This window comes from Meriones unguiculatus, chromosome 3 (assembly GCF_030254825.1).
Source record: "Meriones unguiculatus strain TT.TT164.6M chromosome 3, Bangor_MerUng_6.1, whole genome shotgun sequence".
Lineage (NCBI taxonomy): Eukaryota > Metazoa > Chordata > Mammalia > Rodentia > Muridae > Meriones > Meriones unguiculatus.
Genome location: NC_083351.1, coordinates 28,866,152 through 28,891,986, shown reverse-complemented (window position 1 = coordinate 28,891,986; position 25,835 = coordinate 28,866,152). Strand labels below are relative to the sequence as shown.

The 25,835-nt window shown below is 48.8% G+C and overlaps 1 long non-coding RNA gene across 1 annotated transcript in view; it reads right to left on the bottom strand.

The window, feature by feature from the left end:
* Positions 1-300: 300 nt before the first annotated feature.
* Positions 301-25,835, bottom strand: part of LOC132653015 (uncharacterized) — a 42,071-nt gene continuing 16,536 nt past the window's right edge. Inside the window, exon 2 of the long non-coding RNA XR_009590641.1 lies at positions 301-6,887. This is a non-coding gene — a long non-coding RNA (uncharacterized LOC132653015). The remainder of the gene's footprint in view (positions 6,888-25,835) is intronic.

Below are 25,835 nucleotides of genomic sequence, written 5' to 3'. Positions count from 1 at the left end.
TGCACTCCAGAAGAGGGCACCAGATCTCATTATAGGTGGTTGTAAGCCACCATGTGGCTGCTGGGAATTGAGCTGAGGACCTCTGGAAGAGCAGACAGTTGTCTTAACCTCAGAGCCATCTCTCCAGCCCGAGTGACACACTCTTGTAATCCCAACATTTGAGAAATGTAGGCAAGGAGATTAGGTGTTCAGAGTCATCTTCAGTTACATAGCAAGTCTGAGGTTATACCTGTCTCAAAAAAAAAAAAAAAAAAAGGAGAAAGAAAGAATGAAAGAAAGAAAAGAGAAAGAGAGGAAATATACAATTTATTATTTTATTGAAAATCAAGTTTTCTTTGGGCTGGGGAGATGGCCCAGTTGATAAAGCATTGCTGTACAAACACAAAGACCCAAGTTCAAGCCCCAGCACCGGTGCATGCAAAAAGCTGGGTATGGGAGTACACACTTGCAAACCTGCCCTGCGGAGGCAGAGACAGAGGATCCCCGGGGCTCTCTGGACAGCCTAGCCTAATTCACGGGTTCAGATTGGTGGGAAATCCTGTCTCAAAAACAAGATGGAGAGCTGGGAAGCTGGCTCAGTGGACAGTGTGGTTGCTGTGCAAACATTTGGACCCAGACTCAGATCTCAGATGCCGTGTGTAAAGCCAGGAATGGGAGCACGTCTCTAATCCAGTGCTCTTATGGTGAGAAGGGAGGCAGAGCCAGGAGAATTCCCAGAAACTCACAGACCAGCTAATATCAGCAAGCAAGAAGAAACCATCGCAAGCAAGCTGCAAGGCGAGGAACTCAGGGTGTCCTCTGACATGTACAGTATAGCAAGCCCCTGCTGGTACACATGAGTGTGCGTGCACACACGCACACCTACACAGGCGTCATCACTACTTCCGGGAGGATCACTCAAAGCAGAGTCTTATCACTGTCCAGTTTAGAGTCATCATTTCCTAAATTGATCTGTTGTCAAATACACGCTGACACATTTGCCGCCTGTGTCTTGGACTCAGATCATTATTACTCCCCCAAGGACAGCGACCAGGAAATGTTTATTTTTGAGTGGATGGATGGATCTCCTGAGAGAGATCACAGGAGATGTCTGGACTGTGACTTCCGTCAACTGTTTCAGCGCCCGCCAGGTCCCAAGAAAGGCAGTGCAGGAATCCGCTTCGGCCTTTATCTCCTTTGTACTAAAACTGGTCTCCGCTTGAATCTCTTCTTCACAAAAAAGGGACTAACCACCCGCCCAGGCTTTTTTGATGTATCTCAGGTGATGTGTCCCCCTCCCCCCAACCCAAAGTCTCTGTTCAACCTATAATTACCTCGCCTACTTTGACATCCTTAATATGGTATGATCTGACTCCATGTGTTATTTTTACTTCCCTTAAATGATTAACCCCATCTGCAACCTCAGGCTCAGGCTCCCAGAGGAAAGACAGCCCAACTGCCATGCCACTGCACAGAGCAGCTGCTTCTAGCCACACATCCTGGGTAGCTCTGACTGATGCCTGCACTGGGTGCATCCTATCAAGGTCCTTTCTCACGCCGGCACACCCCAGTAGTCACTGGGTCCTGTCCCTTTCTTGACTTCCTAGTCACTTCTCCTCCCCCTCCCACCCCCGGTGGAGTGCAGACCCCTGTCCTAGCCAAGTCCCTCCCATCTGCCTTCCTGCAAATTCATCTCTGGTCCTGCTGTTCCTGCTGTGTGGAAATGTCTTCACATCCCCATCGACCAGGCCAAGATTTATTCATTCCCATCTTGACCTAAACCCAGTATCCTCTGAGAATCCTTCTCTGAAGCCCTGGCCAAGCCTGGCTCATCGGCTTTATACTCCCATGATGCAATGTAGTGAGACAAGGTCTGCTGGCTTTGAGCACCTAATCCTCCTGCCTCGACTTCTGAAGAGCTCAGACAAGCTTGTAACATATAACTTGGGCTTTCCCTGCTTGACGCTTATTGGAAACAGTGAACTAGTTGCTTGTACACGGATTAACTCACCGCCTGTCTTCCTACTACAGCCAGAGCATCCGGCTCACTGAAAGCCCTAGGTATGGGCTAGATACTGCTTCTCAGAGGAACCCTGCGAGACATACTTAACCCTTCACTGCAGCATGAACAAGGAGAAGGATGAGTAGCCTGCCCAGGGATGCACAGCTCTTAACTGATGAGTCTTCAACTCTGGTCCTTGTTTTTTCTCACTGCCCTTTCTGCATTCTGTCTCTGTCTGTCTGTCTGTCTCTCTCTCTCTCTGCTTAGTCTCAGTGTGCAGACTCCTAGGCTCCCTCAGTGGTGCTCACGTGCCTATGAGCACCGTGCCTCCCCTGAACCCTCTTCTCACACTTCAGCTCCTTCTCTTCCTGGGCTACATCAATGAACACTTTCCCTAAGAACCTTTTCTGCCGGGCTGGAGAGATGGCTGAGGGTTTAGGAGCACTGACTGCTCTTCCAGAAGACCGGGTTCAGCTCCTAGAACCCACCTTGGTAGTCTTCGTTGCCAACTTGACTGAATCTGGAACCAACTAAAACACAAGCTGCTGGACCCTCCTATGACTGACAGTTTTTCTTGATTAGGTTATTTGAAGCGGGAAGAGCCGCGCCAACTGTAGGTGGCGCTGTTTGCTGGCAGCCAAGGTAAAGGGTTTGGAAGACAGAAACTGCTTTTTGACTGCTTGCTTTCACTCTTGCTTGCAAGTCCACCTATCCTACCGCTGAATAGACTAGTTACCCTGCATCCTGTAAACCCACCTAATAAATCTCCTTTAAATACATCCATCTTGTCATCTCTGCTCCTTTAGAGACTGACTAATACAAGTGCTCTCCAATACCTATGTTTTTTCCTACGCTAAAGCTGGGAGACCTGAGGCTCATAGGGGCTGCTGCTGGTCTCCACCTTGCCAGGTGCAGTCAGTTATTAGATCTGGCTGGAAAGCTTGGGTTGGCCTGTTTGGGGAAGGGACCCTGGGGGAAAGAGGAGCCAAATAAAGACAAGCTTCCCTTAGAGAAGCTTCCCAAAGAGGCTATCAGTGAGCAGCACAGGCTCCCTCACCAGCACCCCCAGGAGACCAGAACTGGAGCCACTAAGGTGCAGGGAGGGTGGTGGTCTGGGAGGGGAAGGTAGGCTTCAGACTGCCTGTCTCTTTCTCTCCCACTCTGTCCCCTTTGTGAGAATGGACAGTCTTTCGGCCCATCTCTGCCACCTTCTGCTGGGTAACCAGAGCAGGTTACCGTCCCCTCTCTGAGTCCTAGTATCATCTGTATCAAGGCGGCAGCTCTTGTTCCTCCTGTTCCATCAAGCTGAGAGGTGGCTCAGCTTGGAGAGTGCTTGTCTAGCATGCATGAGGCCCTGGGTTCGAGCCCCAACACCACAGAAATCCAGCTGTAGTGGCACATGCCTGTCATCTCAGCAACTATGGAGGTAAAAAAGGAAGATTGCTGCAAGTTCAAGACAAGCCTGTGCTACATAGTGAGTTCTAGGCCAGCCTGGGTTATAGAGTGAGACCCTGATACTATGTCATAGAATAAAAGGATGGGCATAGTGATGTCCCCTTGGAATCCCAGCACTAGGGATGTGGAAATAGACAGATCCCGGGGCTTGCTGGTTGGCCAGCCAGCATATCTATCTATCTATCTATCTATCTATCTATCTATCTATCTATCTATCTATCCATCCATCCATCCATTTATCATTATCTTATACACACACACTCATATTTGTTATCTCTATCTATCCATCCAACTATCACTATCTATATTACACACACACAGTTATTGTCTATCTGCCCATCTATCACTATCTTATTCACACACACTCTTTCAATACCTTGCATTGATACGGCACATCGACCCCAACAGGATATAACATGCCTTCATTGGCTGAAGTCCACTGCTTGCACTGTGATCTGCTCTTTGTGTTGTACATGGGTTCTTTGGCTTTTTTTTTAGGTTTTTGTTTTTTTTTTTTTTTTTTTTTTGAGACAGGTTTCTCCGTGTAGCCTTGGCTGTCCCAAACTCGCTTTGTAGACCAGGCTGGCCTCAAACTCACAGAGTTCTGCCTGCCTCTGCCTCCCTGAGTGCTGGGATTGCAGGCTTGCACCACTAAGCCCAGCCTTTTATGTGGGTTCTAATGCTGTGGGACATTTATTGCTCAGCCACAGTGTGAGACAGGAAGCTCACTGCCCCACAAACTTCCTGTGCTCTCTCTCGCTCTCCTCTTCATATCTGAAGTAAAAGATGGAATCTCTCAGCTTCCTCCTCCTGCCATCATGCCTGTCCCTTGCTGCCATGCTTCCCTACCGTGGTGGACCCTTAACCTAGAACCATAAGCCAACACAAACTCACTCTACGGAGCTCTGGTCATGGTGTTTGATCCCAGCCACGGAAAAATCATCTTTTCAGATTGCGTTCTGTCACTTGTTCTGAGAAAATGAAAAAAAAAAAAAAAAAAGGTCCCGGAATCTGTCCGGTAGATAAAAAGTTTGGAAGGAGGCAGAGATAGCGGCAGGAGGGCTGTCGAGGAGTGAAGCAGTCTCCAGAGCTCAATGTTGTGCTTGGCCAGACTAGGGGGAGAAAATGGAAACCCGGGCGTTCCCGTTTCTGGAAGCCTCTGGGAGTTACTGGTAGATTACAGGGAGATCATGATAGAGACGGGGTCAGTGTGACACAGGGTTGAGCCAGGCCTGGAGAGAGCAGCACATTAAAGCCTCCCTAAGTATCTCTGTAAGGTTTGCTTTGTTTTGAGTTTAGTCTTATTTGTCTTTCAGAACAGAGACTGCCTATGTAGCCCTGGCTGGCATGGACCTCACCGAGCTCTGCCTACTTCTGCCTCCCAGGTGCCGAGATTCAAGGTGTATATCACCCTGCCAGACCCTGTGGTGGTGGTGGTGGTCGTGTGTGTGTGTGTGTGTGTTGTCTTGTTGTTTGTGTGAGACAGGGTCTCATATAACCCAAACTACCTAGGAACTCAACAGCCAGAGACAGCTTTCAGCTCTGACCCTTCACCCTCTACCTATCAAGCACCGTCATCACCGATGTGCGCCACCACACCCAGCTGTGGCTTTAAATTCACTTAATTTTCCCATTGACTTGAAGACGTGGGTCCAGAGAGGTTGCTGGTGTGCCCAGGGCCACACAGCCAAGCTTCTTCTTGGATGGCAGGCCTCCAAGCCCTTCCCCCAGGAGCCATCGTCAGCCTCCGGCTCCGTTCCCTCTAATGCCTTGTTAAGTATCTTCTCCTCTTGGTGGTCATTTTGTTGTACAATCAATAAACCACTCACAGAAATAAAAGATTTCCAGATTTATACACTGCTGACTCCCTGCCTGGAAACCCTGCCCCGCCCTCCTTCAGACCCTCCCAGCTTCTCATCACGCTGGGAGAAATTGAAGCCGCGGGCCTCCTTAACTTACCTCAACCCTTGAATTAGCTCAGTTTATTTTGGTCTCACTAGATACCTTAAAGCCAAAAATAGATGGTGGGGAGTGGAGTGCTAGCTATGGATTTTTTTGGAACACAACAGGTAGATAGAAGGTGATTAGTCCGTATGATGGGCTGGTCAGGACATGCTGCCACTACATTCAGCTCCCAGAAGCACTAGCCAGTCCCAGCTTAGGTCAATTGCACCCCTCACCCCTACCTGCATGAGATCAGGCAGGTCCTAAAGAGCCTGGTGCCACCCGGAGCAAACAGGGTAGGAGGGGCCCAGTCCTGGTAACTCTCCCTAAAGGCAGGGCCTCCCCAAAGATGAACAGTTTAGGCCCTTCAGGCAGAGTTCACCACCACAGAGGTCCCACAACTCCGGCACAGCACCCCCAGGGGCTGTCCACAGTTTCTCCTTCATACAGGGCTCCCGAGTTGTATAGCTGTTTCCTCCAAACTGATACACTCTCTTGGAGGGAGAAGGAGCATCGTAACTGAACTAACTTGGGTCAGTGAGACGCTTAGTTGGTAAGATCACATAAACCTAAGTACCTGGCATTCACAGGGGAAGGGGAGAACTAACATTTCAAGCCAACTCCCCAAATTATCCTCTGGCTTCCATACACATGCTATGCTACATACATGCCTGGAGTGTGGGCACGCATGTGTGGACCCCCCCAACACACACAAATACACATGCACCCATGCAACACACACAAATACACATGCACCCATGCACCATAATTATTTTTTTTTAAACTTATGAAACTTATCAGGCTGAGGAAACTCGGGCCATCACCAGCTATCTGCACTCTGGCTATGAGCGCAGCTATAAAAGTGTTAGGCAACTTTCGAGCAGCAGGAGGAGACTGTCTTTGATGGAGCCATGTATGATGTGGGCAGGGAGCTCTAGAGATACAGCCTTTGTGAGCTGTCGCCCATGTTGGGGTGGGTTTCAGTTGGCCATGCTCCTATAAGCAACTCTCACTCCAGCACTCATAAGAAACCCCAGTTAGCTCATTGGTTCACGAAGTGGAAGGGTTTCTTTATCTGTCATCTCCTGGCAGACTTTAAAAAAGAAATTCTTCTATTTACATTTTTTACATCGCTCTCTCCCTACTCCACCCCAATCCCTTCCAACATCAGGTAGGAGAGAGAAAGGGTAAGTGGGAGAGGGGGTGCAATTTTCTTAGCTGCTTCCTGCTGGTGAAGGTCGTCGGGCTCCTTAGAGCCAGTCCAATCCTCGTTTCAAGAGATCTCCAACTTCTTGTCTCGCTGCATCAATAGCAAAGAGGAGCGATGGGAGAAACAGCAGCAGCCTCGTTCTTTGTCGGAGCTCCTCAACGCCTTCTGGGCATTTATTCTCTCTCCAGAGTCCTCAGATTTAAACTATCTGCAGCTGGCAAAGAGCACCTGTCAGAGCCGGCATGAGGCAGATAGTCTCCCGCTGTGGACCATACGAATCAGTCTCACATCCCGCACCTGGGACCAAAACAAAAACATGTTTATATGTTTTATATGACCACCACGGTCATCAGTGTCGTTTTTGGGGTGAACAGACATTTGTTTACTTCTCTCCCAGCAAAAGTCACACAGCAGTGTGGTACCCCATTTCCCTTCTCTCCTCTATCGGCAAGGCCATATTCATTAGCATCACTAAGGAGATGAAATGTCCTGATCTAACTTGCAGCTGGGCTGGCTGCGTGACCAAGCTCTGACTGGGGTGTCGGTGTACAGGTGGTACATACAACCTTCCACTGGACCTTCCCTGGGAAGGGGCATGTCCTGCCCACAGGAATGAGGCATGGCACACCGGAGCCAAGCGGTAGAGAGCCGAGGAGCTTGGTACCCTAAAGACACCATCTCAGTTTTGAGCTGCTTTTAGGAAGCGATAGAACCTTCTTTCCCTTCAAGTTTTCCTGCAGCCTAATATAGCCCACACTAATAATTATGCCTAACTTGATGGCTGACACCCAGTATGTTCTCAATAAATTATGTTGAACTATTGAATCAATTACAAAAAGAGAAACCCTCAATTCCAGCATTTAACACATCAGCTGTCTATATATTCCTTCTCAGCTCTCCGTGACATGCGGATGATATTTTTTAAGTAGTGGTATAATTAGAACAAAAATAGAATTTTTCTATCCAGCACCTCTTTTGTAATAGTAATTATGGAATAAACAATTTCCATGTGAAGTCGTATTGTTGTTCTAAGTGTGTATGTAACTTTGTAGCAAAGAAATCAACCATAATTTATATAACTGCTCCCTTATGGTTAGATATATACATTCCACCGGGCTTCATGATCGCAGGGAATTCTGTCTGGAATTACCCATGATTCCAGAAGGTAACCTCCTCTTTTTGACAGCTCACTTGGGAATGAGACTGTTGGATTTTTTTCTAGCATCTTAGAAAACTCTCTGCGTTTACCAGCCATGCTGAAATCCCATCACTTCCGGCTGAAGTCTGAGCAACATGTGTGGTAATGATGAGAACCGTAGAAGCAGCAGGCTACTCTCCATAGACTGTGGAGCATGCTGTGCCAGGCACATTTCATCTCTCTGTACTCGGGCACGCACATATGTCACACACACACACACACACACACACACACACACACACACACACGCACTCCAGCCATGAGTTGGGGTTAAAACAGCACATCTTAGCATCAAACTGAGCTTAAATCTCAGTAAAACTGCTTCTCATCTGTGAAACCATGGCTAGGTTTCTTTGCCCCGCTGAGCTTCCATTTTCTTGTCTATAAAACGGGTCCTAGCGTCTTCCTCACAGAGCTGCTGTTAGGATTAAATAAGGTAACAATAATAGCTCCGTCAGCTGTGGTATTAATTGTTTCACTCCTCGCTTGGAGCATTGTGCAGACACAGCACCGGAGGCCACCTGCCAGAAGGAACACTGGAAGAGCTGAGCAAGTCTCCTGCGGTCAGGCTGACCTCAAGGTCACTGTGTGCCTGAAGGGGTTCTTCAGTTTCGGTTTGGAGAGCACATCTCACCCAGAGCCCAAACTGGCCTTGAACTCTCAGCTATCTCCCGTGTCCACTCTCAGTGCTGGGGTCATAGATGAGTGCCTCGCTGACCAGTGGGACGCTCTTCTGAGTACTGTCCACCAGGCTAAGCCCAGCTTCCACCACCCCTGTGCTACCCTATGGCACACGCCAAGTGCTTCCGTCCTCTCCGAAGTCACAGTGATGGCCTAGAAGGGGGAACAGGCGTCACAAGCGGTGCTCTCAAATAACACTGCTAGGGTGTGGTGGTGCGTGCTGTGATTCCAAACTAGGGAGGCAGAGGCAGGTGGACCTCTATGAGCTCAAGGCCACACATAGTGAATTCCAGGCCAGCCAGGGTTACACAGTGAGACCTTGTCTCAACATAAACAAATAAACAAACAAAAACATGTTAGGACACAACATGACACCTACATATTTAACATACCTACACACACACCAAAAATGTACAACATAACATGCACAATACACATAGACTCTGCTGACATATACATACCGTACACCATATACATATCACATCATACACACATGCTACATATCACACACACGACATCATACATAACTACATTATTTATAGACACATACCATATATCGCATACATGTATCATATACATACAGCATATCACATTCCATGTTCCATACATATACATCCACATGTAAGCCCCATACACCTAACACCAGACACACACAACACACATGCTATGCACATACGCAACATGCACACATACATCATACACACACACACACACACACACACACACACACACACACACACACACTTTACACGAGGAAGCCAGGCCTATACACTCAGTGGCTAGGTTGAGGGCAGTCCTTCAGCCTCCCATCAGTGGGAAATGCAAGCCTAAAACCTTGCCGCCCTCGCCCACAGCGCTTGGGCAGTGGTGCCTAGGGGGATGGAGAGCTATGCTGGGGTGCTCCTAGGTCACTTCCTCTGTCCTAGAACACCCACAAAAAGCACTGGCCCTAAGCTCATCAGGGCCTCCTGGCCTCTCAGGCCCAAGCCACAAAGCCAGGGCCAGGATCCAAGAGAAAGCTGTCGAGTGGCGTGCGCTGGCAGCCCCGAAATAGCCAGGCTTTGCTCCCAGCCCCTGCACCGCGCTGACAGGCAGATCCCGGAATAGCTGACCTACTTAGCAGGTCTCCTGTCACGTGAGCTCGGCTACGCGAGTGAGCAGGTTCACTTGCCTCCCTCTACCTAGAACGAGCCCGGCCCAGCATCCCCCCACCACATGGTTCCTGATTCTCCTCCTGTTCCAGGAACACGTAACAATACACTGCAGCTCCGTACCTGTGCACAAACATCACTTTGCACCCTTGTCAGAGCAGGCCCAAGAGAGAGAACCGATCACTCCATTTACAGTTGTGCCATGACGACACAGAGAGGGCAAGCGCTGTGAGCAAAGTGCACGGAACGTAAGACAGCAGCCCCAGCCCCAGGGCCACGCTCCTAACAGATGAGCGACTTGGCTTTACTCTGAGTTTCCTGGGAACAAGACCCCTCTCTGAGGGGCTGGAGTTCCTAAGTTTCCCTTCCCACGGGGAGGGGAGGAGGCCTGGGGCTACAACAAGGATGTAGAGTGAATTAAAAAAGAGTTAAGAAGTGACTACAGGTCATCAAGATTGGGCTCACAGCCCGGTGCTGTGGCACAGGACTGTAATCCCAGCATTCGGGAAGCAGAGGCAGGCGGATCTCTGTGAGTTCGAAGCTAGCCTGCTCTAAAAAGCGAGTCCATGGAAGCCAAGGCTACACAGAGAAACCCTGTCTCAAAAAACAAACAAACAAAAAAGACTGAGCTGGCAATCTGGGGTGTAGCTCATTTGACGAGTACTTATTTTAACAGGCATGAAGCCCTGGGTTCATTCCCAGCATTGAATAACGTGGGCATGATGGTGCATCCCTGTATACATGCACATATATGTATAGATGTGTATGCATGTATGTATGTATGTATGTATATATTATGGTTATATATATATATATATATATATATATATATATATATATTTACGTTGATGAGATTTCATGCGTGTAGCTTCTCTGATGTTTCTAGGAGACATCTCACAGCCTTTCCTGTTCTTGATTCCTGAGACACAGGTGAGGGAAATGTGTTGTAGACAGATGAGTTGCAGCTGGGAACCACATGGTCACTTGTTTTCCACAGTTTGGTTTCTGTAATGGTCTCTGTCTGTTGCAAAGAGATGTTTCTTTGACGAGGGGGGAGACCTACACGGTTTTGTGGGTTTAAGGATAAATATTTTAGGATGTAGTTAGAAAATATGCTGATTTGATAAAGTGGCTGTCGTAGGTCCCCCAAGATCAATGTCTTCAATAGCTTTGTGTGGCCATTAACAAGTCTTATCAACATGGCTGACCAACCAAGACTTGAGCAAAGGGGACACCGCCAGACATGCTAACATGAAAGGGGGAAATTTTATGGGGGGCTAAATCCAGACAAGAAACTATAGGCCCTAAGGGAATGCTGAGAGTGGGAGAAATAGTTTTCCCTAGGCAAGAGCTCCACGGTTGGTTATCCAATACCAAACGGTCAGCTCTGAAATTATATACACACAAATAACAGTCCACAGGCTAAGCAGATCGTATTTATAGATGTAGGATATATGTATATCCTATATGTCCTATATATATATATCAAAAACTAAAGACAAGGAGGCCATTAGTTTTAGAGAGAACAAGAGGATACATGGGGGGTTGAAGGAAGGAAAAGAGGGGGGAATTATATAAATATATATATATATATTAATTTTAATGGAGCAAGGCTCCAGGACCAGACTCTTTCTACTCAAATCCCATCCCCATGACTCCACAGACATGCAGTCACAGATAAACCGCTTAAGCACTTTGGGTCTCAGTTTACCCATTTGTAAAGTGGGCCTAAGCCAGACCTTGTAGAAAGGCACTGAAGAGCAAACAGGTTGCCTCCATGTGGCCCACAGCTGATGCTAAGCCAGAGTCTGAGGAATCTGCGCCCGAACCCTCTACGTGATGAAGTCCACCAGCAGAGATAGCATCTACGCAGAGCTGGAAGGAGAGAAAGGACTGTGGCCAGTAAATAAGGCAGGCTGTGGGGCGACCCTGAAATCTAGTTAGGACAGGAAAGGATGGATACCCCCGGAGAAGGCTCCACTGAGCAGGGGTGGGAGGGTGCCCAGCCTGGAGGAGGGAGTGGGCAAGCATACAGAACGCTTAGCTCAGGGGGCTCCTGCCACTCACTATGCAGCAAAGGCAAACTCCACGGTGGCCCTTGTTCTCTGCTTCAGTTCTCAGCCCTTCCTGTCACTGTACCATCCCACACGACGTCCCCTCCCTGTTCTCTGCATACGCGCTCCTGCTCACTCCCTAACCCCTGACCTGGGGGTTTTCCTTACAGCACCCAGCACCCTCTGATACCACCTTACTTAGTGTCTGTGTTGGAGTTCACTCCCTTGAGGGAAGGGACTGGGCCTGGTTCTTGGAGCAATGGTGGCACACAGCGTGTGCTTGGTAAGTAGGGCTGAAGCCGATGGGTGGCTAAGCCTTGGAGTGTCAAGGCCAGCAGCAGGGAGCTTGGTTTATGAGAGATGGTTTATGCCCTAATTAGGGAGTGCTGCAAAGTCCATGCTAAGGAGCTTGAGTGCCTTCTAAGAACCAAAAGATCTTGTAAGGCCGCTGAGGGCTTTCTGGAAAGCCTCATGACCTGAGTGTGGGCCCCCCGCACTGGCATAAAGGTAGAAGGAAAGAACTGACTGCATAAAGTTGTCTCTGACCTCCACACACAAGCACACCTGCAGCCCCCTAAAATAAAATTTAAAATCCTGAAAACCCAAGCATGGTGCTTTGTGCCTGACATCCGGTTTTTCAGAAGGCTGAGGGGGCGAGCATGGCTGGAGCCCAGGAGTTCCAGGCCAGTCTGGGCTACACAGTGAAAGAGACAGCAAGTTGGGGTTGGGAGGTAGGGAACAGACCAGGTTAGCTTTAAAGGTCCACGTGGGACTTTGTTCTCCAAGGCTGCCCTGTCTCTCTGAGTTCCAGTCTGGGCCCAGAACCAACAGTGGCTTCCTCACCACGTGAGCTTCTGCTTGATGGGGCAAAGGAGCGGCAGGCTCTCAAGCCGTGGGGAAGGTTTTAACACTGAATAGCCTGGGGTTCCAATGCCCAAGAAAAGGGTACAGAAGAATGCCAAGCTTGAACAATGATAGATAGAAAAGAACACAGAAGGACACAGAAGACACTCTTGATGGGGGTGGGGGGTACATTCTGTCCATTGTGTCCTTCTTGGATACCTACGAAAGGCTCCTGGCCTGGCTGCCTCTTACCTGAACACCTGTCCTGTGGGCACGGACACTGGGGGAAGAGGTGTGGAGCTCAACAAAGGAGCATTCTCCCAGTCATGACGAGAATCAATAGAAGCTTGTTTGCTCTGGTCCCTGGGGAGCAGCCAGGCATGCTGGGGTGGGGCCCTGGGCAGCAGGTGGGAACACAGAGTCCTGAGCTAGGCATGCCTGCAGCATTGTTTTGGCTCCAGGGAGCCACACCCCCGGCCCTGAGCACCCAAGCTGGTGGCTGCAGGTTGCTTGGGAAGGACCAGCCACCTGCCTCTCTCTCTGATTCAGGGCCTTCCTGAGAGCTCTGTGCAGGACCAGAGAACATTGTTTCCAAATTTGCACTAGCTGAGACACAGAATGCCACATTGTCTCTTGAACATCTTATTGTTATTATTATTATTATTATTATTATTATTATTATTATTTTGGGATGGTTTATTTGTGTAACCATCACAGTCCTAGAACTTAATCCGTAGAGCAGGCTGGCCTTGAACTCACAGAGATTCCCTAGCCTCTGCCTCCTGAGTGCTGGGATTAAAGGCAAGCCCCACCACTTCCAGGCCCAACATCTTGTTTTTAAAAGGCAAGTGATGAGGAAAGAGGGCTCAAGAGCTTAGCTCTGGTTAGGCTCTTCCAGAGGACTGAGCTCAGTTCCCAGCACCCACATAGTCAACTTCCTGTAGCTCCAGCTCCATGAGATCCAACATTTCTTCTGACCTCTGCAGGCACTTGCACTTGAGCGCACACACACACACACACACACACACACACACAGAAAGAGAAAGATAAATAAAATATAAACAGGTATGCATTTGGGAAGGAACCTCCAGAGAGCCCAGGCAGGGGAGTCCTCTGAGAGTTGACCATGAGTATTTGTCCACAATTGCTCAGTGGTGACCGTGACGCCTAGCTTACCACCAAGCACAGCTTTGAGATCAGAGCCCTGGATGGGACAGATGAAAGGCCGAGCCTAACTCCCAGCCAGAAGTTCTACTTCCTCATCTGAAGGAAGAGGAACCATCATGGCAGGCAGGAATCTTTTCGATGTATGTATCAGCACATCTGCATACAGACTGCTTGTCTCCTGTGCTGGGATATGAGAAAGACGTTCTCCATCACCTACTGGGCAGAGAAGGTGAGCACCCTGCCCCATGGGCAACATGGCTATGTGTCAGGGCAAGACCACATGCTGATGGCCCCCAGGGAGAGGCCAGCAGCTCAGGAAAGGGTTCTTACTTTTATCTCTCCTTGAGCTGTCTCAGCCCGGCTCCTGTTGCCTTTCCCTGCTTCCTTCCACTCTCCTGCGCTCTGGCCTGAGACTTCACAGGGCTGCAGAGACAGCAAGGCTTGCAATGTTTACCATCAGCTCCCTGTGCCGAGGGCACGAGGAGCCTGCACACACTGGGTCCCAGCAACCATTTTACAGATGAGGAAACTGAGGCTCAAAGACACAGCTGGGCTTGGTGATGTCATCAAGTATAGTTGTATGGAGGATGCCCATGGAGCTCCAGACTCTGCAGCCAAAGAATGGAACAAAATGTGTTCCTCTCTCCAACACTCCCATCTCGGCTGCTGTTATCCTTTTTGAGGGTGTAGGCACACACCTCTAGGGAGGCAGGCTGGCCCGTCGCCAAAATTAGTCCTTTGGAAGTAGATGTGGCTGGGCTTGTGACAGGACAGGCAAGGGAGTTAGGAGAAGGGCTGCAGCCCCAATCAGCAGGTCAACAGAGACTACAGGGAGAGGCTGAAGAAGGCTTTGCCTGAGCCTCTGCTTGCTGCAGAGTCGCCCCATGTAAGTGGCATTTTCTCCTGCCTTTCCAGATAGAGGAGTCCAAGAGGACACTGGATTCCCTGTGCTGTTGGATCTCACTGTAATCCACACCCACTCCTCACTTCAGCAGGCCCCAGGGGGCCTGGCAACACACACCTTCTTAGGCAACAACCTCCCATCTACTCTCCAAAACTCTAGGCCAGTAGTTCTCAACCTGTGGGTTTCAAGAGCTGAATGACCACTTTCATAGAGGTCACATATCTGATATCATACATATCATATATTTACATTTTGATTCATAACAGTAGCAAAATTATACTTCTGAAGTAGCAAGGAAAACAATTTTATGCTGGGGGGCGGGCGTGACCATAACATGAGGAACTAAGGTGCAGACCCACAGCCTTAGGAGGGTTGAGAACCACTGCTCTAAGCTACCTACGTCGCCTCCCTTGCCTGCTGATTCACTGTGAACACAGTAGCTAAAAAAAAGCCCCTGCAAGCCAGCACATGGAACGCAGACTGTCTAGGTCACCCAATCTCACCCCCTCAGAAATCCATCCAGAAAAAAACCTGTTACTCCAGAGTTGTTCCATTTTCCCTGGCACAAAAGATGCTGCCAGGGACCCCTCTGGGACCCTGTGAGCATTTAGCCCACAGTTCTGCTTGCCTTACCCTCACTGCCAGACAGTGGGGTCTGCCCTGGCTATCCCTGACTCTTCTCTTCAGACCTCTCCCTACAGGCTTCTACCCTCATCTGGTGCCCATCCCCTCCATGTGACCAGACACTGGTCCTCCCCAGAGCTCACTGTCCTCCTGGGTTCACTTTGTCTCTGTGTCTCTTGCTTCTCTTATGCTTCTCACATTCTGAGGGCATGGCCACCAGCCACTTGCAGTCCCCACATAACACAGTGTCCACAGCCATGGAGGACTTCCCATGGGTCGGTGGGGTCCATCTGGTCAGGATCCAACTGTGCACCAAACACTCTGGGGACTGAGCCACGTGGCGTTACCCGTGACAGATGGAGTCATGAGTTAGCCTCTCTGCCCAGGCAGCAGCCTCTGGTGCTCTCTTTATGTACCTCTATAAGAATAGACCTGCTCCCTGGCCCGGAATGGGAATGGGAATAACAGAGTAATGGAAATGATGGGTGGGATCTAGATTGACAGGACTCAGGGAGGAGCCAAGGCTCCCAGAGAGTAGCTCCCATCACACACTTCTCAACAGGGCCTGATCATACTAGAACGGCTTGGGGGAGGGGAAGACTCAGGGAGAGCCACAAGTCAGCTTCGGCCCCATGAGCAGCAACAGAATATAGAGACAACTGGCCTGGGCACTGGCCCCGGGTTCTCCTCTGCCACAGTCACTTAGATACCTGAGACCAATCACTCAGTCTTGGGAGATCTCCTCTGTCCCCTACATGGACAGGTTTTAGAAAGGGTTGGGATAGAGGGCTTTGTGACAATGGCACCAAAGATCCTACCTTTAGACAAAAAAAAAAAAAAAAATGCAGTTTTTTCTGATACTTAATGGAGTCCTTTCCAGAGAAGACAGGGCCTTAGCATGGGAACAAGTTCACTGGGGCCCTGTCTCTCTGCAACACCCATCACTCCCGAAGTTCCCAGCTCTAGAAACCAGTGTTCTCCTAAGCTCCATGAGCAAGTCCCAAGTCCCTGCTCGTTTTGAAAAGCAGATTTCATAGCCAGGTTTAGTGGCGCAAGTCTGTAATCCCAGCACTTGGGGAGGCAGAGGCAGGCAGATCTCTGTGAGTTTGAGGCCAGCCTGGTCTATAAAGCGAGTGCAGGACAGCCAAGGCTACACAAAGAAACCCTTTCTCGAAAACACACACATACAAGAAAGGCAGATTTCTAGTCTTTGACACAACCTAAAGATCCAATACAGAAACCTGCCATTGGGAATCTACTGAAGTACAGGGTTTTTGACCACAAAGTTATTCCCACCAGTCAGAGACCAGGATGAGAGACTGGGAGCTGAGCAGGCAGTGGTGAGGTTTAAATTCATATTCACATGTAAATGACTGCTAAGTGTTCCTTTACCAAGACAGATCTTGTTAGGGAAAGTTGGAAGGAGATAGAAAAGATAGAAAACTAGGAAAAAATTACTCAAGAGATGGGTATAGTATTGTACAGCTATAATCAGCACCAGAAAGGATAAGAAGGGAGGCTTGTGAGTTTGAGGGCTTCACAGAAGACCTGTCTCGAAATACATACATACATGAAATACATACATATATGAATATATGCATGCATACATACAAACTCAGAAAGGGAGAAATGGGGAAGGCAGTTACATCCAAGCTGGCTAACTTTCTTTTTAGCCTTGTAAAGACTCAGGGTCGCACTTCTCTGAACTGCCTGCCAAACTGATCCCACCTGAGACTCAAGGGCTGAAAGAGATCACTGTCCCCATTCTATACATGAAGAAACTGAGGTTGAGAAGCAGACAGATGGCCTGACCAGGGAACATTCCTCTATCAGTCATTTGCTGACACTTGATCGGGTACCAGTTCAGGGAGGACTGGCCCCAGGTCATCAGACCAGAACCAAGAGCCAAATCCTCAGAAACACCCTCCGTATACTGTCTGGAGCCCCGTCTGTCCCTCCTTATCCCATAGACACCAACCAAATCCCAAGCTCTTCTTCTTATTAATTGTCTTCCACCTTCAAATACTAGAGACAAAGTTTGTGTTGGATGACTTTGAGAACCAGTGTGAGAGAGCTACAAATCTCCGTGAGGGCCAGGTGTGGTGGGGCCTCCTGTCAGCTCAGTGCTTGGGAAGCAGAGATCAGCTCGGTGTCATCCTCATCTGTGTAGTGAGTTCAAGGGCAGCCTGAGCTGCATGACAGCCCTGTAAACAAAAAGTAAAAATAAAAACCTCCAAGAGAGCGACACACCGTTCCATCTGCCACAGACAAACCAAGGGGAGGTCTGTCTTCCTTGAGAGGAGCTTGGCGTGGTGGGAGGGGCATGAGGGCCAGTGGGGATGGAGAGGGAGCAGATGTGGACATGGAAGGTCTTCACTGGTGCTGGGTGAGGGGAGGCTGGAGGATAGGAGAAGAAACCCGTGCTTTTGCTCAGCTTTGGTCTGTGGGGCACAACATAACCCGACTTCCTTCTGTCCTGAGAGCGTCTATGATACTCGCTCCCGGGGTCTGGGATAAAGTGCTAGGTGGGTTGACTGTAGGGTGGGTGCAGGAGACTGACAGAGCATGGGGGTGGGGAGGGGGCTCTGCACCTTGGTTTCCTACTCAGCCTGGCCTCAGACGGAAACAGAAAGCCCTTTTGTCTGGAAACACAATGAATAATGGACACCCCGTTGCGTGGCATAAGCAACCGTCAGGTGTGACACTGCTTTTTCCAAAAGACTGGAGCTTTGTGCTGGCAAGGTTCTTTTTCCTCCTGGCTATGTTTTTCCTGGCTCTTGCCTGGGTGATGGAAGGAGCCCTCACTGGGCCCTCCAAGGACAATGCCAGCCCTTCCCAGGTCCCTCCAACCACCAAGCAGCTCCAGCCTGGCACACATAAAGGGACTTTGTGGGTTCTCCATGGAGAGGTGATGGAGAGTACGTTGTATATGAGTCTGCATTCCAGAAATCACTGTCCCCTGCAGGACATGGAGTGTGGCAGGGAACCACTGCTTACTTCTGTTATGGAAAAAAACAAAACATTTTTACTATTTTTAAAATTGTGATTGTGTGTGTGTGTGTGTGTGTGCGCGCGCGCGCGCGCGTGCAGATGCCAGAGGTATTGAATCCCCCTGGATCTGGAGTTACAGGTACTTGTTGGTTACCTTCTGTGGGTGCTGGGAACTTGACTCACGTCCCCTGAAAGAGCAGAATGTGTTCTTAACCACGGAGCCATCTCTCCAGGCCCTAGACATAAACTCATGGGGTGTTCGAGCAGCCTACTTTTATGGACAGTACCCCCCTCTCCTCCAGTTTTAATTGTGAGTCAGTCAAGCACACTCAGGCCTTCTAAATCCCAAGAGAAGGGAACCTGTTTGACTTTTGTGCCCAAGGTGAGCAAGAGCTAAAGGCCGCTAAAGCCATCTGATCCTACCTTTGTTTTGCTGCCATGTGTCACGGCTCTGCAGCGTCTTTCTCCTGGTGCCCCGAGTCACCCACAGTAGAAGTAAGATACTTTTATTCTCACTCCCAAGCCCTAAAGATTCAGGAGGCTCCTTTTAAAACAGTAAATTCTGAGTTGTCCCTACTCAGAGCCCAGAGCTTAAGAAGGCTTGAAAGGATGTGGGATGGGGGAGGGTAAGCCACGGAGGGGTGGGGTGAGAGCCAGGGGAAGGTAAGCTACAGAGGTTGCACCTTCAATCCCACCTCAGCCCCGGGAGAAATCATCAGTGGCTGAAGCTACGCAAAAACATGTTTTCAGGAAATCACTTCACTCGAATCACTTTTATTTCCTTGTTTATTTCTTCACGTGTCCCAGGGCTGGTCTTAAACTTTCTATGCACCTGGAGAACAACCTTGAGCTTCTGGTTCTAATGTCTTTACCTCCTGGTATAAACTTTGCAGCACCACATCTATACCACACCAGGTGGGGATGGAACCGGGGACTTCATGGATGGGAGGCAGGCACTCTATGCCCCAGCCTCAACTCACTTTATTTGTTAATGAGAAACTCTGGTTTGTTAAACTCTGCATGTAGCTTCCTACCTTCAGACCTTGAGGACTTATTCGGCAGACCGTGGTCCTGCACTGTGACAGAGGCAGGGGCCATCTCAACTGGAGGTCAGCCTGGGCTCATGGCAAGGCCCCGTTTAAAACAAAATTACAAGTAATAAATGAATAGATACTCTTAGGACATTTTTGTGACATCTTGGAAAGAGGTCTCTCTCATATGGAACACTGGAACACTGTGGAAGGATTCAGTGCTGTTCATTAGCTGTTTCTATGCGGTCACAGCCTGTCTGTCCTGGATCTGACCATGCTCAGGGTTCGTATCTTTTGACCTGTTTTACCCTTGCTAAAGAGTTATAAAAAAACAACTCTGCAACAGCAAGATGACTTGGGGGTAAAAGTGTTTGCTGCCAAGCTGGACAACATGAGTTCAATCCCTGGCACCCATACAGAGGAAGAAGAGAACCAGTTTTTTCAAGTTGTGTACACTCACACATGCACAAAGTAAACAAATAAGCAAATAAATACATTCCATTTTCAATTCCTGGATTTTAAAGAAATGCATGAGTACGCCTATGTGCCTGTGTGCCTCCTTGGGTGTACACAAGTGTGCAGTTACATTTGGAGGCCAAAAGAAGTCCCAAGAGCCTCCTGGAGCTGAAATTGCAGGTAGTTGTGATCCTCCCATCATAGGTGCCAACAATGTTTGTAAGAGCTGAGCCATCTCTCCAGCCCTTCATCTGAAAGTTAAAATTCAATAAAAACAACCCTCAAAGACACTGACATCGCAAATATCTCATTAAACAGTGAGGCAGACCTGGGCCGGGTCTTTGAGCTAAGCTGCAGCTCATGCACAGGCCATATTGTCCTGGAAACCTGTAGCCCCCCCCCCCTTTTTTTTTTTGGCAGGCCTTTCCCTGGCTGGCTTTGACTTTGAACTTTTGACCTTCCTGCCTCCACCTCCCAAATACTGGCATCACAGGTGTGCACCTTAGTGCCTGGTTTCAGACAGTGTGGCTTATGTATGTGGCATGGGGGGGCGGCGGTCATGTGTATACAGTGTGCTTTATCAAGGTGTTGTTGTCAGGCTGCTTCTATCCAGAGCTCAGCCCCACCCGTGGCCTGCCTGTGGGAGCGTTAAATGTGTTATTCAGCTCTGAGCCTCAATTCCATTGTTGCAGAGTGAGGACAATACAAAGGGCAGTTACTCACAGCGCTTAGGTGGACATTGAAGTGATAACCACAGGTAGGCCAAGTGTGACGGTGAAGGCCCGTGACGCTTGGAGGGTGAGGGCTGAGGCTCTCCAGGAGTTAAAGGTCATTCCTAGCTACAAATGAACTGAAGACCACCCCGAGAAGCGCAGGGCGCTGTCAAAGACAAACAGGTAAACACATGAAATGCCTATTTCTGCTTCCAGTACAGTAAGCAGCCAACAGATGTTACTACTTCTTTTTAATGATTTATGTATTTGTTTTTACGTGTGCAGCACACATTTTGCCTGCATACATGTCTGCCTGCCATGTGTGCCTGCACAGTGCCTATGGAGGCCAGAAGAAGGTGCCGGATCCTCTCCAACTGGAGTACCAACAGTTGTGGGTGCCGGGAATCGAACTCACGTCCTCTGGAAGAGTAGCCAGGGCCCTTAACTGTTGACCCATCTCTCCAGCCCCAGACGTTATCTTATTTACTTGTTTGTTTGTTTGTAGACAGTCTTCCTATGTAACCCTGTCTGGCCTGAAACTTACTATGTAGCCCAGGCTGGGCTACAAAGATCCTCCTTCTTCTACCTCCTGGGAGCTGGCCTTAAAAATGTTCCATTATGCCCAGCTTATTTTTATTACTGTTATCAAGTTATTCTTATCGCCGTTTATGAATGTGTGTTATTTTCCAGATGCTATTTCAAAAGCGTTACACCCATCATCTGAGTCCTCCTCACACTTCTGGCTTGTCTAAAGGGAGCTTAGACCTGCCTGGTGCTACACTACCAGGAGACTTGAGTGTAACACAAACCAGCTCTTTCGGGCTCCATCACCTGCTTTCTTTGAGCTGAGTCCATCCATGCCTGAACCCCACTGTCAGCCGACTGCCTAGTATGTCCTGTGAGTTCACACAAAGCCACTAGGCAGAGAAACTTCCCACCGTCCCGGCACATGGCTGCCGTCAGAATAGACGACACCCCTTTTCCAAGCGGAGAAGGGTGAGGAAAGCCCTCTTTTCAGTGCCTACCCAATGGAAAACAGCAAAACTGTCCCAAAGCCTAGGACCTCTGTGGAGAGCCGTGGGACACAGCTACAGACAAAGCCAGCCTGAGAGACAGGCCCAGAACCTCAATATTGAACTCACAGGGCGATACTGGAAGACAACCAGGAAAGGTGTGCCTGCCTTTCATTTCCAAGTCTATAGTTTAGCTGGCTAGTCCCGGACACTCCAGGTAACCCGGAAGCCTCAGGCACCTGGACGCAAATGGCCTCTTGCTAAGGCACCACACCTGCGGCTAAGATTGACAGCTGAGTTGGATCACTAGGACTCACTATGGTGTGGAGAGCTGCTTGTTAAGCTGCCTTGTTATGTTTTCACTGAGGAAGCAGTTTTTGAAAAGAAGTTAGGTGTTTCCACACCTTTTTCTTTTTGTATTGATGTGACTTGTTTTTGCTTTGCCTATAAATAATGAACCCTGGGATAAACCCGCTCTGCTTCAGTCAGACTGACAGCCCTCTCAAGCCAACCCCACGTGTAGTGTGATTTGTCTCCACTCCCCACTCAGGTACTGTTTGACTCTGCCAGCAGGCTCCAGCAGGCCTCACCTCTTGAATAACCAGGCAACAGTCTCTTTCTCCTTCTGGTTGAAAATTAAGTTTCTGTGACCGTGACATGGCACAGTGGCTAAAGCAATCTGCCACCAAGCCTGAAGACCTGAGTTCAGTCCCTGGAGCCTGCCTGGTAGAAGGTGAGAGCCAATCCCTGCAATGTCTTCTGAGCTTCACAAGCATGCCATAGTATGTGCGCGTGTGCACACAAACACACTCACTCACATACACACACACTCACACATACACACACATACACATATGCACTCACACAAACTAGTTTTCCAAGCCATTCTCTTTTCCCATAAAATGTCCCCTCTAGGAAAGAACCTAAAGTGGCTTGGCCTGCTGGGGACCTCGTCACTTACAGCTAGATGATATTGTGGTCACAAATGGAAGCTCTAAACAAGCTTTTTCTTTCCTTTTCTTTTTTTTAACTCTGTTTTTGTTTGGGCTTCAGAGTGATGGGAAGGAGGTTACAAAGCCTGAGGCTGAGGTGAGCTGGAGCTGCCGAGCAGGGCAGGGGTGAGAACTGTTTTCCAAGGAGGCAAGATTTCATTAGACGCAGTATGGCCACGGTGGTGGGTCCCGGCTCTCAATGAGCCCGGAATACATTTTAAGTTCATCGAGAGTGTGTGGGTTTGATTGTGGTTGACCGTCCAAAGGCTGGTTTCACAATAGCTAATCGGCATTGCATGCTTCCTGAAACAGTGGGTGATGTGGTGTTTCATGTCAAGAAGTGCTCTCCTTGTGTGCCTGAAGAATCGCTGTAGCTGAGACCCGCTGTCCAGTACTCAAAAAGAATGAGACGTTGCAGAGAAACACAGCGTTGGTGTCTCCTAATCACCACAGCGGAGTGATAGTCATCCCCACTGGATGCTCCTCTCCTGAGAAGCAGGACCCGTTCTCTCACCCTTGACTGAGGACAGGGCCCTGAGACTCAATTCTCAAGTAAGGAAAGGAGAGGAATCCAAAGAGAAGAAGAAAAACAAAACAAAACAAAGAAAAATTCCTGGAAGCAGACTTGACCTTGAAACCACTAAGCTCAACATCCCCGCCATGGGAGACACGGCTCAAGGCGAGGGGTGCATCACACCTGCAAGCTTCCTCTAAACCAATAACCACAGTCCGAGCCTGAGAAACTCCAGATAAGGCCTCAAGGGACCGTCTATGAAAATATCGAAGCCCTGTGCTTCTTAAGGGCCAAGGTTCTGAGTCTGGTGGTTCACAACCTACAGTCCCAGCACCTGGGAAGCTAAGCCACACAGATGACCATGAGTTCGAAGTTAACCTGGTATGCAGAGTGAGACCTTGTCTCCGAAGACAAACAAAGGAAGTGCCAGGATAGTGCAAAAACAAGACTGAGAAGTTTATCATAGATAGGAAGACCAAGGAGGCTTGACAGCTGATTATACTGTGTATGTAGCCTAGAAGGAATGTTGGAATAGCAAACACACACACACAGGGAGAGAGAGACAGACAGACAGAGAGAAAGAAAGAGAGAGCAGTGAAGAAACTAGTAAAATCCAGACTAACTATAGTTTAGTTAGTGGTGTGTCAACATTATACTTATTTTAATGTGTATGTGTGAGTGCCTGTACCTATATATGTATAGCCTGTATGTGACTGGTGCTCTTGGAGGCCAGATGGGAGCATCGTATCTCCTGGAACTGGAGTTGTAGGTGGTTGTAAGTCACCATCCACTGGGCCCTAGGGACCAAACCTGGATCCTCTGCAAGAGCAACTGCCCTTTGGCCCTTGATACTGTGTGTGGCTGTGTGACGTCAAGGGAAGACGGACCAAGGAACACCCCCCCCCCCCCCCCGTTCCACCATTATAACTTTTTGTTGTTGTTACTGTTTCATGGGCCACAGGCTAGACTCTATTTAACTAGGTAGCTGAAGATGCCCTTGAATGCTTGATCCTCCTGCCTCCACTTCCTGAGACTCACAATTTCAAACATGCGTCACGACTCCTGGTTTAGGAAGTACCAGGAATCGAACCCAAGGCTTTATGCTCACTAAATCTGCACTCTGTCAGCCGAGCCCTATCCCAGCACTATAGCTCTTCCTTACATACTACAAAGTAAAAGGCTGAAAACACTGGTGCGGGGGCCCGGAGAGACGGCTCAGCACTGAAGAGCACTTGCTGCTCTTGCAAAGGACCCAGGTGTGACCCCCAGCACCCACAAACGTGTGTGCCACAGAGACATGCTTGCAGACGAAGCTCTCATGCACATAAAAATAAATTAAAAAATTTAGTTGAACTTAGGTGATTTGCCTAGTGCTAGACTTACCCAGAACTCGTATTCAACACAAGTTTGCACAGCGTGTGAAGAAGGGCAGGGGAAAGGGGCAGGCAGCAAGATGGCTTCATGGGCAGAGGACCTAGCACCACACTTGAAGGTCTGAGTTTCATTCCTGGGACCCACATAGCGAAAGGAGACACCTGAGTCCCTCAAGTTGTCCCCTGACCTCCACGCATACACACTGAAATACGTGCCCACATACACAAGCACACACACCAAGTAAATATAATTTTAAAAAACAGTAAAGGCTAGAACCGGCCCCACAAATGTGGCAAAGTACCCAGTTCATGCTGACGTGGCAGGATGCTACCTGGAGGTTTCAGCTTCTTTTAACATCTTGGTGCTGTGAAGCAAACCATGGGCAGAGTGCTCTACCCCCGTGCTCCACTCTCAGACCCTGATTTTAGATTTTTTTTTTTTAATTTTGTAATCGACGCACAAAACTCTCACCTGTTAGTGGGGAGCTTTCTTCTAGCTTTTTCCTCTGTCATGGGGACAAAGTCCAGGGACTCATATCACATCTTCTCAGCTTTTGAAATATAAACACATTATTATTCTGCAATAAACCTGCAGCTGAACATCGACACTCATCTCTCTTAGCTAACTTTAGCTTGTGCCCTATCACATGTCCCCATGTCTCCCTACCTCTTGGTTTTACTTTTATTTCCTCATTCATAAGAAAGAAAAAAAAAGAAAAAGGAAAGGAAGGAAGCCAAAGAGATAGCTTAGCAGGTCGTTTGCCATTCTTCGGCCACACCTGAGTTCAATTCCCAACACCTCAAGGCTCACAGCCACCAGTAACTTCAGCTCTAGCGGGGAACCCAACACCCTCTTCAGGTTGCAGGTGACATGTTCATGTCTACAGACTGACATACACATAAATAAATAAACTTAAAAGGGGAAATTGAGACATGGCCCACTGAGCCAAGGCTGACCTCGGACTTCTCATGCCTTGGCCTCCTAATCCTTCTGTCTCCCACTTGTTGAGTTCACCTGCATGAGCCACCATGACAGCTCTGACCAAAACATGTTTTTGCTCCTCAGTGGCCCTTCTTTGGCCTCAGTGAAGCACCTCAGCACTCACTGTCAATTCTCCTTTTATTTTTTTCTTTCCTCTTTTTCAAATTTTACTGTGTGTGCGTGTATGTGTGTGTGTACTGTGTGTTTGTGTGGAACCCAGAGGTTGGCATCAGGGGTCCTGTCACTCTCTGCCTTGCTTTCTGAGACGGTGTCTCTTGCGGTACCTGCAGCTCCCACTTTTAGTTAGACTAGGTTACTGTGAGTTCTGCTGTCTCCATCCCCACCCCCGAGGTTACACACAGGCCTTTTACATGGGTATAAGAACTTAGGTCTTCATGCTTGGCAGCCAGTACTAAACCCACAGAAACATCTCTCCTGCCCCTTTGTTAAATTTCGTTTTGTTTATTTGTTTGTTTAGACAGGGTCTCTCTACAAAGTCCTGACTAGGCTAGAATTCACTATGTAGATCAGGCTGGCCTCGAACTCACAGAGATCCGC